Source organism: Psammomys obesus, unplaced genomic scaffold (genome assembly GCF_907164565.1).
Source record: "Psammomys obesus unplaced genomic scaffold, mPsaObe1.curated_primary_1811, whole genome shotgun sequence".
NCBI classification, from domain to species: Eukaryota; Metazoa; Chordata; class Mammalia; order Rodentia; family Muridae; genus Psammomys; species Psammomys obesus.
The window spans coordinates 26,968,299-26,979,933 of NW_026585504.1; the positions used below are offsets into that span (position 1 = coordinate 26,968,299).

At 39.2% G+C, this 11,635-nt stretch overlaps 1 pseudogene; it reads left to right on the forward strand.

Moving 5' to 3' along the window:
- Positions 1-4,169: 4,169 nt before the first annotated feature.
- Positions 4,170-4,265, forward strand: LOC129675285 (small nucleolar RNA SNORA17; annotated as a pseudogene).
- Positions 4,266-11,635: the final 7,370 nt, after the last annotated feature.

The following is an 11,635-nucleotide window of genomic DNA, read 5'->3' on the forward strand; positions in this document are numbered from 1 at the left end:
TCCACATGAGAAGCAACTCTAGCACTCAGAAAGAGTCAGAGAGAACGCAACAGGTCAACACACAGCACCTTCCTGAGAGAGGGCCTTTATGCTACTCCCTCATTCTGTTCTAAGATGCTGTTCTTGTTTTCCCTGCCTCATGGGAAAGAGATAGTGAGGGTCTAAGCAGCCTGTTTCAGTGAAGACACTCACATTAGTTTTAATGCCTTGAGACAATTTGACATGTGCTAGAACTATGCTAAGAGCACCCATTTATTAATGCCACACTGATCACTCATTCCTAATGCCACTGTACGATCACCCATGTGGTAATGCCACTCTATGATCCTCCTGTTCTAAGGCCACACTGTTATCACTCATGTGCTAATTCTACTCTATGTTCAGTCATGTGCTATCGCTACATCACAATCACTGATGTGCTCATGCTGCTTTGGGATTCCAGATGTTCTGATACCCCTCTCCCATCTGAAAAAATGGATTTACCTTGATTTTAGCTCCTTATTAAGAACTATGGACAGATAATAAACTACACAGATGAAAACAGATAACTCTATAGCCTTTAAGTAAATATAGCGCTTGCCCATATAAGCATGTTTGTTTGTTTGTTTTCAGAAACAACCATTTATACACAGAGGTCTCCCCACAGAATGGTATTGGAACTGTGATAATGTCAGGGACTAAATTACTCGTGTGCTTGTGGTAATGTTGGTGAAACAAATCTGTTTCCAGTCCTATAAACTCAATAACATAGAATTCCTGTTCGGGAACTATTTCTCAATGATGATAAGGAACGACTTGCTAATCAATGAATCCATGCATTACTACACTGCCCTTCTTAGACAATATTTTATCATGTACTTCTCTCTATTGTTTAAAATGTGCTTAACTATGAAACTATGAATCCTTCCTGAGACAGGTCCTTCAGGAAGGATTCAAGACAAAAGTCCTGTTATCCTAGGAGAAGACAGCTTCAGACACCTCACGGTGCCTGAAGTCCTTCCACGTTTGAAGGCACAGAAAAGAATTTTCCTGCCCCTTTCCAAGGAGATGAGGGAGGGAGGGTGGGATTGGGAGAGAATGAGGGAGTGGGATACAGTTGGGATACAGAGTTAACAAAATGTAACTAATAATAAAAAAAAGAAAAAGAATTTTCCTGGCCCTACACAGACTTGGTCATAGTATTTAACGAAAAGTTAACAGGTGAAAATAAAGCTTAAAGATGTAAACTCTGAGGACTGGGGAGATTGCTCAGTTAACAAAATGTTTCTCTTGTGAGTAGGAGGCCCCTTATTTGATTATTTACACCCACATGAAAGGCCAGGAATGATGACAGCTGTCTCCATACCTACTGCTGGAGGGGCAGATTCAGGATCCTTAGGACTGACACAGGTCAGCTGGTCTAGCCTCCTCACTGAGATCGAGGATGGTGAGAAACCCTGTCTCAACAAAAAGCATGACTTCCATATACATACGTACATATATGTACATGTGCACAAACATACTCACATCCACCCCCACACATAAGCATGCCCACTCTTGTACAAACACACACATAAAAGATGAAAATGAGGAAGAGTTTTATACCATAATGATGGCAAAAACAGATTATTTGTAAAATTGTACAATGTGTTTGTGTTTGAAGATGTGCTGTTCTACAGAGTCAAATGGCTTGATAAAACTCTTCAAAGAAAAAATTGTAATGAGCTAAGGTTGATTTACTGAAGAAAAGAATCTTGGTACAAAGGTTGTGTGGCCTGAGAACAGAGATCCTGGAGCTTATAGCAGTGCACTGAGAAGCTTTTCCCTTTTCCAGCATCATCACCTGCTACCTACACAGAGCCAACTCCCATTCTCGTGATCTCCAGGCAAGGTGATTGCATGGTATGCCTGGACAGCTTTATAAAGTATGCTGGATTTTGAATGGATCTTTTATTTGTTTAGATCTCTTTGGATATGGAAACGATTGCCATAATATTACAATTGCCTACAGAACACACCACAGAAGCACACCACACGGGTTTGTTGGCCAGAAGAAACAGGCTGCACCACATGCAAGTAGACGTAATCACCTGGTGATTCATTTCCCATATTACATCCCTTTCATTAAATTATGTGACTATGCACCTGGGAAACCATAGTCAGAACCAAGATAATACATGCATCAATCACAATGCAAAGTTCATTTGTGACTCTTTGTAATACCTTTCCTTTATACCAACTCGTGTATTCTTGATTTTGGCAATAATTGATCTAGTTTCGTTTACTGTTAGAAGTAGTTTTCATTTTCCGTATTTTTAAACTAACTGTTTTGGTTTCTTTTACAAAACAAAATTATTTTGGGATTCATAAATATGGTAGCATAATTGAATAGTTCATTCTTTGACTATGACAAAGTAGCCTTACCATAAGCTACTATTGCAGACTACTGATGGAGTAGAAACATGAAGTTTTGCGTGGCTACGAACCATATAGCTATAATAATGACCAGCTTTCTAGGAAACACACCTTGTTTCAATAAGCACAGGAATGTTAGGGCAGTAACCAACTCCTTTTTTTTTTTTATTTGATTATTGTCCAGCTAGCATCAAAGGATGGAATGCATGTTTGGTAATATAAACTAAGAAATGGTGGTTAGAGCTGGTTACATAGAAACTGTGGTTTTTCTTAATGAGCATGAGGTGAAGCTGCCTTTAAAATATTAACATTTATATTCCCAGGTGATTGCTGTTCTCCTCCTTTGTCAGAGAAGTGTCATATCGTAGTGGGCACCAATTAATGCAAAGCCTCATAACTGAACAATGACCCTCATACTAAGGGATAATGGGAGTATTTGGCCTTAAATGAATCATTATATGTGACATCACCCAGTCTAAGGCATGGGGATTGTCATGGTAAATGGGGACAAAAGAACATATTATATAGTCATTACACTCATAAACTCAGTGTAGTTGTTGATACATGCACCAGACCTGCACAAGACTCTGCCTTGCAAAAAAATTTATCACTGAAATGGTAAACATTCACGAGGGACTGTTGACAGTTGATGGTGGCCGACTGATGAGGTATCATTACTTCAGCAGTGTGATTACTTCTAAATTCTCTGTGCTCTTGCAGATTTTCCCCATCCAAGTATATGCAAGCAACCCTAATTAAACTCCAGATCACACACACAAAAAAAACATAAGTAGAAGGGGTCCTTTTTAAAAAGAAAAATGATATCAGTAAAAGAAGAAGGAGTATCACAGAGAATAATAGGAAGTGACTGAAAATGACTAAAAGTAACTATTAACTATGTACATGTATGAAGCTGTCAAAGAGCAGAAGGTAAATTAAGTAGAGATACAGATGATATAGATATAGATATAGATATAGATAGATATAGATATAGATATAGATAGATATAGATATAGATATAGATATAGATATAGATATAGATATAGATATAGATATAGATATAGATATAGATATAGATATAGATATAGATATAGATATAGATATAGATATAGATATAGATGATATAGAGATATATGGCAGTTGCTTCTTGGTTCATCCAGCCTTTCTATCTGCTACCCCCATGCCCACCCCTTATGCTGAACTCTTTTTGCTTGCTAAAATAAAGCTTGATTCTTTACTCACTTTATTTACCTTTAAGTGAACATTTGGGATAGTCCTTCTATGTAAAAGTAAAATGGCTGTTAACATTTGTGTATAGGAGTCTCTGTAGATTTAGCTTTTAATTTATTTTTCTATATAAAAACATTAATAGAATAATTTATTCTATTAACAAATAGAATAAATATTTGTTGAAATGGTGTGAAGCAACTATTGACCTTTTTAAAAATTGTTTTGTACCATCTCATTTTCCTCCAATATGTATATACATTTTCACAGTTCCCCAAATCCTTTCAAATACGTCATTTTAATGAGGTATTTTGAGTCTAATTTCATTTAGTAAATATAAGTAGATTAGTAGCTATATTGATAAATATATGATTGATAAGTAGACGATGACAGATATATTTCCTCAAATATATTTCTATATCAAACTTGCCAAATCATCCAATTAACTCTGTGAAACTACTTTAGCTCAGTTATAACTCAACACAATAAAAACCAGCTTTCTGTTTTAGATAATATGTTGGTGGAATATATCTATGAAGATACATTCTTCTGCCCCTCCAGGCCTTGTGGGCATGGCTGCTGTGTCACGTAGGCATCAGTAGGTAGCAGAGAGAGCCCTCTGACCTATGAACATCTGAACGATTAGTAGCCTAAATATTCATTTTAAAAGCCAGCCTGAGAAGATCACCAGTTTGGCGCCAGGCAAGCCTGAACGGGACAGGGAGCAAGCTGGAGACTAGAATTCCCCCCAGAGACTGTGAGGCCCAGGCAGAACACCCCAACAAGGGAAACCCTAGTGGGCTGGGGTGAGGAGTGAGCCTGAGGTGACCACCAGAACAATGCCATGGGGCCTGGACAGGGTGCTGGCCTGACATTACAACCATTCCAGCAATGCACAGGCCTGGCAGGTGGAGAGAGGCCAAAGCCTAGATGACCACTGCCTAGTGCCATAGTACACACGTAGGGCATAGCACTCTGACACCACTCATGAGAAAATCCCAGACACTCAAAGTCCCTAGGACACCATTAAGAGGAGCAAGTAAGCAGTGGAGAAATGAAAGAAATTGAGAAACAGGAGGGTGTGGGAACAATGAAGAGAGGCAGAACTGGAGACTCAAGGGTGGTGAGAAACAGCCAGATATGAAGCTCCTGTGATTGCACCTGGGACCATGGCAGGGTCCTGGCCTATGCTACCAGAGGAAGCTACGTCTGGGTCTATGGCCTGGCAGCGGTCTGTTACCACTAATGGAATGTCCCCCACCCCGTCTCTGCATTGTAGGAGAGCTGGCCCTGCAGGCAGGAGAGCAGAATAGCTGACCCCACCCCTAGCCATATTCAGTATGGGCCCACACATAGCAGAAGTTGTGGGTCAGCAGGCCCCAAGTATACTAACCTTGGAGAGCAGGCTCTATTACTTGTCTCTTTCCTGTGCATGGACCAGGAAGAGACATCCTCTCCCCCCCCCCCCCTGCCCGTCACCACCTGTGGGAAGCAGGAGACCTGGCCCTGGGGTCACAACAACAGAAGAGCTGGGCTTGACCCTCACCAGCTGAAACACTCAGAAGAGCAGACCCTGCACTTCACCTGAGCAGCACAGTAGAGCCAGCTCTGGATGTGGGGGTTGTGGGTGAGCTGGCCCTAAGGGTGTGAGTGTGAGAGAGCCAGTCCTGCCTCTTGTCTGCTATGCAGTGGTGTCAGTGAAGGAGAGGCCCCTTTTCTTCCTTTTGCCCTAGCTACTGGCAGTTGATGGGAAAGTTGGCCTTCACGGGGTCATGAGAGCAGGAGAGCTATCCCTGCTCCTCATCTACTGCATCACTCAAGAGAGCAGTTCCTGAACTTCACCTGGGCAGCCCAGTAGAGCTGACTCTGATGGTGGGGCACTGGTGAGACAATGTAGGAACATTGGAGAGTTGGCTCCGTAACTTGTCACCCATACATCAGTGAGGGCAAGGGAGAATTGCCTTTCCCACCCTCATCCCTTGTCACCTGCAGGGGTCAGAAGAGCTGTCCTTGCCCTCCACCTGCTACAGCACATGAGAAAGCCAGCCCTGTACCTCATCCAGGGAAGCACAGTAGTTTTGTTGCTATAATAGTGATTTTTATGACTTTTATTTATAAATGTGTATTATTATTAGATAGAAATTCAATTATTTCAATTACAAAAAAATTACAAGATTTCAATTACAAAGCCATTCATCCTGTGTCCTGAAATCTTGTTTAACCCATTTGTTAATTTTGATAATTTAATTTTAAGTTGCATCTGATTTTCTGCATAGGCGTTCATATGAATAAAAGCTTTTGTGTAAGAAATGTCCTTTTATAATTTTCATATTGCAGGAGGAATTTACAATTCAATGTTGAGTAGAACTCAATATTTTCTGGGAATAAGAAGCAGCCATCTAGAAGCCTGCTTTCACTTTCCTGTCTACCTGTGTTTCTCTAATTCACTCTCACTTAGGGTTTAAATTATAAGAAAAAAGCGCATGTGCTTTGTTGAAGTCTGTTAAAGGAAAGATACTACCTCCTGATCAAAAGACTAAAACCTAAGTTCTGCCTTTGGCTTTAGGTGGAGACATGATGTTCTAAGCTACCCGAAACATTGCATGCTATTCTGTTTTTCCTTAACTGTTCAGTCAGATGAGCCAAACATGAGTCCAGGAATCAACTGCCTACTCTGCTTAGGCAAATCTGAATTTCCTGAAGGGATGCTAAATGAAGGCAAGAACTGAATAACCACTTATGGAGACAGAATATTACCTTGCCTCTAAACCTCTTTCCTGGTACAGACACTTGAAGAGCTTCCTTTATGTAATACAACTTTTCATTTTCTTTATTTTCTGTCTCTTCTTTTTCAAACATTGGCCAATGCTTAGGCATGCTTTTCCTGACACTCTGGGATTTCCCAAGCATGGTCTGATGCTCTCCTCTCTACTGTTTTTCCCCATTTGATTTTTTTGCCCACCATGTGGCTGGTTGATAGCCTCCATTGCTGAACTTGCTGATCTATCTCATATAGTGTGGTTTTCTCTTTTCCTCTCTGCCTCTTCCCCATCTTCCTTCTCCTGGTAACTACTGACTTTGCAATTTACCTGTCCTCTTATTTTCCTTTCAACTCAACAAAGAATTGTCCTTGAGCTTTCCCTAAATCCATTTCTTTTTTATTATTATTACTAATAAGACTAATATCACAAAAGAGAGAACAACAATTTACCCGGTACCATGTGGCAACTGAAAAGGTGCCTTAACAAAGACCCTCTTCAAACACATAGCTTTGGCTTCCTCACAGTGATTATGGACTATAACCTAGAATTGTAAGCAAAACAACCATTTTCCTGAAAAAAAAAATTGTAAGCTTATGCATGGATATGAGTGTTTGGGGGATATATTAAATGGTGTTGTACATTCACCACTTTAAACCCCATTAAAATGCTGTCTGTGGGTCAATTAAATGTTTTATAAAACTTTAACTGCCAATTATTTATATAAAACAACATTTATTGGGTTCAGGAGACAAAAAAATTCATCAGGCTATAAAATTTATATATGTTTTTGTAATCACTTCTTTCAGAACAGGTTCTTAAAAATATTAACTTTAATGTATTTGTGTAATAGCCATGAGTAATAAAATATAATAAGGCCTAAAATGTTTTATATCTATTGGGTTAGAAGTGGGCAATATCACTATAAATATTTGTTGTCGTAATTACCATGAATTATTTTTTATCAGGAATATCCTTTTTTCTTCCTTTCTTTCTTTTTTCTTTTCTTTTTTTAATTTTTATTTTTAAATATTAATCTCAGGTTATTTACTTTGTATCCCAGCCACAGACCCCTCCCTCATTCCCTCCCAATCCCACCCTCCCTCCCTCATCATCTCCCTGTCCCTTTCCAAGTCCACTGCTAGGGGAGGTGCTCCTCCTCTTCCATCTGACCCTCTAGCTTATCAGGTATCTTCAGGACTGGCTGCTATGTCCTCCTCTGTGGCCTAGCAAGGCTGTTCCACCCTCGGTGGGTTGAAGGGGAGGTAAAGGAGCCAGCCATTGAGTTCATGTCAGAAATAGTTCCTGTTCCCCTTACTAGGGAAACCCACTTGGATGCTGAGTTACCATGGGCTACATCTGAGCAGGGGTTGTAGGTTGTATCCATACATGGTCCGCATTTGGAGAAACAGTCTCAAAGAGGACCCTTGTGCCTATCAGGAATATTCTTTTTTTTTAATTTTCTCATTTATTTATTTCAGTCACGTTACATTCCTTCCTCCCTTCCCAGTCCTACCTTCTGCATCTCCCACCCCGTTTCCTCAGAAAAGGGAGCTCCATTTCCCATCCTCCCCAGCTCATCAAGTTGTATCTGGACTGAACAAGTCCTGTTCCCCTGTGGCTTGTTAAGGCAGTCTTGCCAGAGGAAAGTGATCCTAAAAGCTAGCAAGTGAGTTTGTGCCCAATGTGATCCCCATTTCTCTTATTCTTAATGTGAAAATGTGATTTTGTTTATTCTAAAAATTTTGACAATGTGTAATGCCATCTATCCACACCTACGGTGTTATAGTTGATTTTCCATTACACAAATAGCACCCTATATTCTACTATTTTTGTTGTTGTTTAAATAAACATCATTGTTTGACCCGTGAAATGGAGGTATCAAGAAGTAGAATATATTTCTGAGACTGATACTCCAACCAAGGACCATTCATGGAAATAACCTAGAACCCTTGCTCAGATGTAACCCCACGGCAGCTCAGTTTCCAAGTGGGTACCCTAGCAAGGGGAACAGGGGCTGTCTCTAACATAAATCAGTCACTGGCTTTTTGACCACCCCACCTGAGGAGGGAGCAGCCTTACTAAGCCACACAGGAAGACAATGCAGCCAGTCCTGATGAGACCTGATAGGCTAGGGTCAGATGGACATCCCCTATCAGTGGACTGAAGGTGGGACTGGGAAAGGATGAGAGAGGTAGCTACAGCTGGAATACAAAGTGAATAAATTTTAATAAATAAAAAATAAATTTATTTAAAAAATATTCTACTTCTTGATACCTCCATTTCTCTGGTCAAAGCAAGGTATTAATTAATATGTAGTTTTTGAGGAGCTGTCTTGCCTCCTATATTACTGCAGCTATGGCTATCCTTGTTAACCAAGAAGTAGAAACAAACTAAGTGCTTATTTGATAAAAACATAAACAATGTCTTGTATGATAATTTTACTAGTGATAAACTGCTTAAGTTTTGTGTACATGAAATCTTGCTTTTGTCTTTAATAATAAAGGATACTTCTCCTGACTATAAACTTATAATTCTAATCAAAAGATCAATTTATTAATTTTAGTTTTTCAAAGTGTTGATGTTTTCATTGAAGCTATCACCAATGAAAACTATGATGTCTATTTTTTTATGTTTTTTAATATATGGTCATTTTTATTCTCTCCATTTTCAAATACTATTATTTATCATTAATTTAAGCAATTTGATTGTAATTAGCATTAGTATAGTTTATTTCATATTTTATTTTTGTTTTACTTTAATTCTTACATTTGTAAATATTTATTTATCATCAAATTTAGAAATTTTCTGGATATCTTCCTTGGGCAATTTTCTAGACAAACCTCTTTACTTCTTCTTCTTTTTTTTTTTTCTGAAGGAAGAACTCTCTTGATTTAATTTTTTTATGGAAATAACATAACAAACACAGCTGGAATCATGCTATACTAATCTCTCAGGTGCTTCTCAATCCAGTCCCACCACTTGCTCAACCATGTTTAAAGCAGCTTTATTTGTAATAGCCAGAACCTGGAAACAACCCAGATGTCCATCAACAGGGGAATGGATACAGAAATTGTGGTATTTTTACACAATGGAATACTACTCAGCAATCAAAAAGGAAGAAATCATGAAATTTGCAGGCAAATGGTGGGATCTAGAAAAGATCATTCTGAGTAAAATATCCCAGAAGGAGAAAGACAAACACGGTATATACTCACTTTTATAGACCTATAAGATATGATAAACATAATGAAATCTATACACCTAAAAAAGATAATCAAGAGAGCGGACATGGGGTAAGATGATCAATCCTCATTTAGAAAGACAGATGGGATGTGCATTGAACGTATGACACGAGTCTACTGAGCGCATCTGAAAGACTCTAACTAGCAGTGTTTTCAAAGCAGATACCTCTTTACTTCTTTTAGAACTATAATTTTCTTTGAAATTATCTCAGCACTTCCTGATACTCTCATTACTTAGGATATCTATCATTGCATCTTAAATTATTTAGATGTTTTTACTTTGTTTCTTTTCTCTTATATATACAGTATAAAAATATTTTAATGTCAAAAGCCAGTGTATCAATTCAGACCTCTTCAGACCCTTGCACCAACTTGTAGGTATCAGAATGAATGAGTATTCCTGTTGATGAAGGCAACCATTCCAGTCAGAAAAAAAAAAAAAAAAAACAAACCCTTATTTTTAGGGAAAAACAAGCAAACAAACAAACAGAAACAGTAATTTTTTTGAGAGTTATTTATAAAAGCAAATAATTTAGTGTAATCAGAGAGCGCTAATGCCGAATTGGAAGGTGTGGATAAGGTTCTGGTTAATCTTGGCCAATAAATTGATTAGATTGGGACATCCATGGTATGGTGTTTGGAACAGGTTTGGGCTCCATAGATTACCATTTTTTTCTTTTTCCTTTTTTTTATTAATTACAGTTTATTCACTTTGTATCCCCCCTTTCGCTCTCTACCTCCTCCCCTCCTAATCTCACCCTCCCTCCCCCTTCTCCACCCATGTCCCTTCCCAAGTCCACTGATGGGGAGGTCCTCCTCTCCTTCCTTCTGAACCTAGTCTATCAGGTCTCATCAGGAGTGGCTGCATTGTCTTCCTCTGTGGCCTGATAAGGCTGCTCCCCCCTCAGGGGGAGATGATCTGTTTTTCAATCCTTGGCTATATGGAGTGGTACTATTAGGACATGTGGCCATATTGAAAGAGGTTTGGCCTTGTAGGAAGAAGTGTGTCACTGTGTAGGTGGGCTTTGAGGCTTCCTGTGTTCAGGGTCCACTCAGTGTGAAAGACAGTCCCCTTCTGCTGCCCGCAGATCAAGATGTAGACCCCTCAGCTCCTCCAGCACCGCGTCTGATAATGGACTGAACCCTGAAAATGTAAGCCAACCTCAAATAAATGGTTTCCTTTATAAGAGTTGCCTTGGTTATGGTGTCTCTCCACATCAATAAAATTCTAACTAAGACACAGGAAAAACCAGAGTTCTAGTAGCATCTATGACGGTAAATCCCAAGACAGTTGTCTGAGAGTTAATTATTTGAGCAGCAGTGGGAGTAATACTTTCCAGGAGGCCCAAGGCCTTGAAGCAAGAAAGAGCTTAATCCTTCCTGAAAAGGTACATGATTTTGCTGGTGGCATTACCAGAGGACATTAAATTTATGATTCTTTAATTTCTTAACCTTCAGATGCAAATGCAACTGGTGGTTTTCCAAGGAACCTCAAAGTCATTAACTTAGGACTGGGGCTGCATCATCTTCTTCTCCTGTTTGTGAGCAGTTCAATTTCCTTGGCTGAGCCGTCACTGGTTTTCCCAGCTCTCCAGCCTGTATAGCATTCGGCTGGCCAATCTACAGTCATATAATCCAATGCAATAAATTTCTTATAATGACACACACATTACATGGGTTCTTTTCACATGCAAACACTGATTAGCACAAGTGAGCATGCCAAGACGTTCAGTGTCTTCCTTGAGTGGTGCTGGAGGAGACTGAAGGAAACAATCTGAATCTTTGGCTTTCTTTCCAAAATATTGGAATAGAAGATAAAGGAAATTAATTTCACAACCTCGGAATTTAGCATAATATACACTATGAAAGCTATTCACCAAATGTCCATAGAAGGAAGGAATGGTGTTTCCTTTTATCTAATTCAAGTGTGATGAAATACAAAGCCTCAAGTATAGGATCCTTTGATGCTCCCAACATTGCTTCATTCTCCTCAATTACAGTTTCACTGCA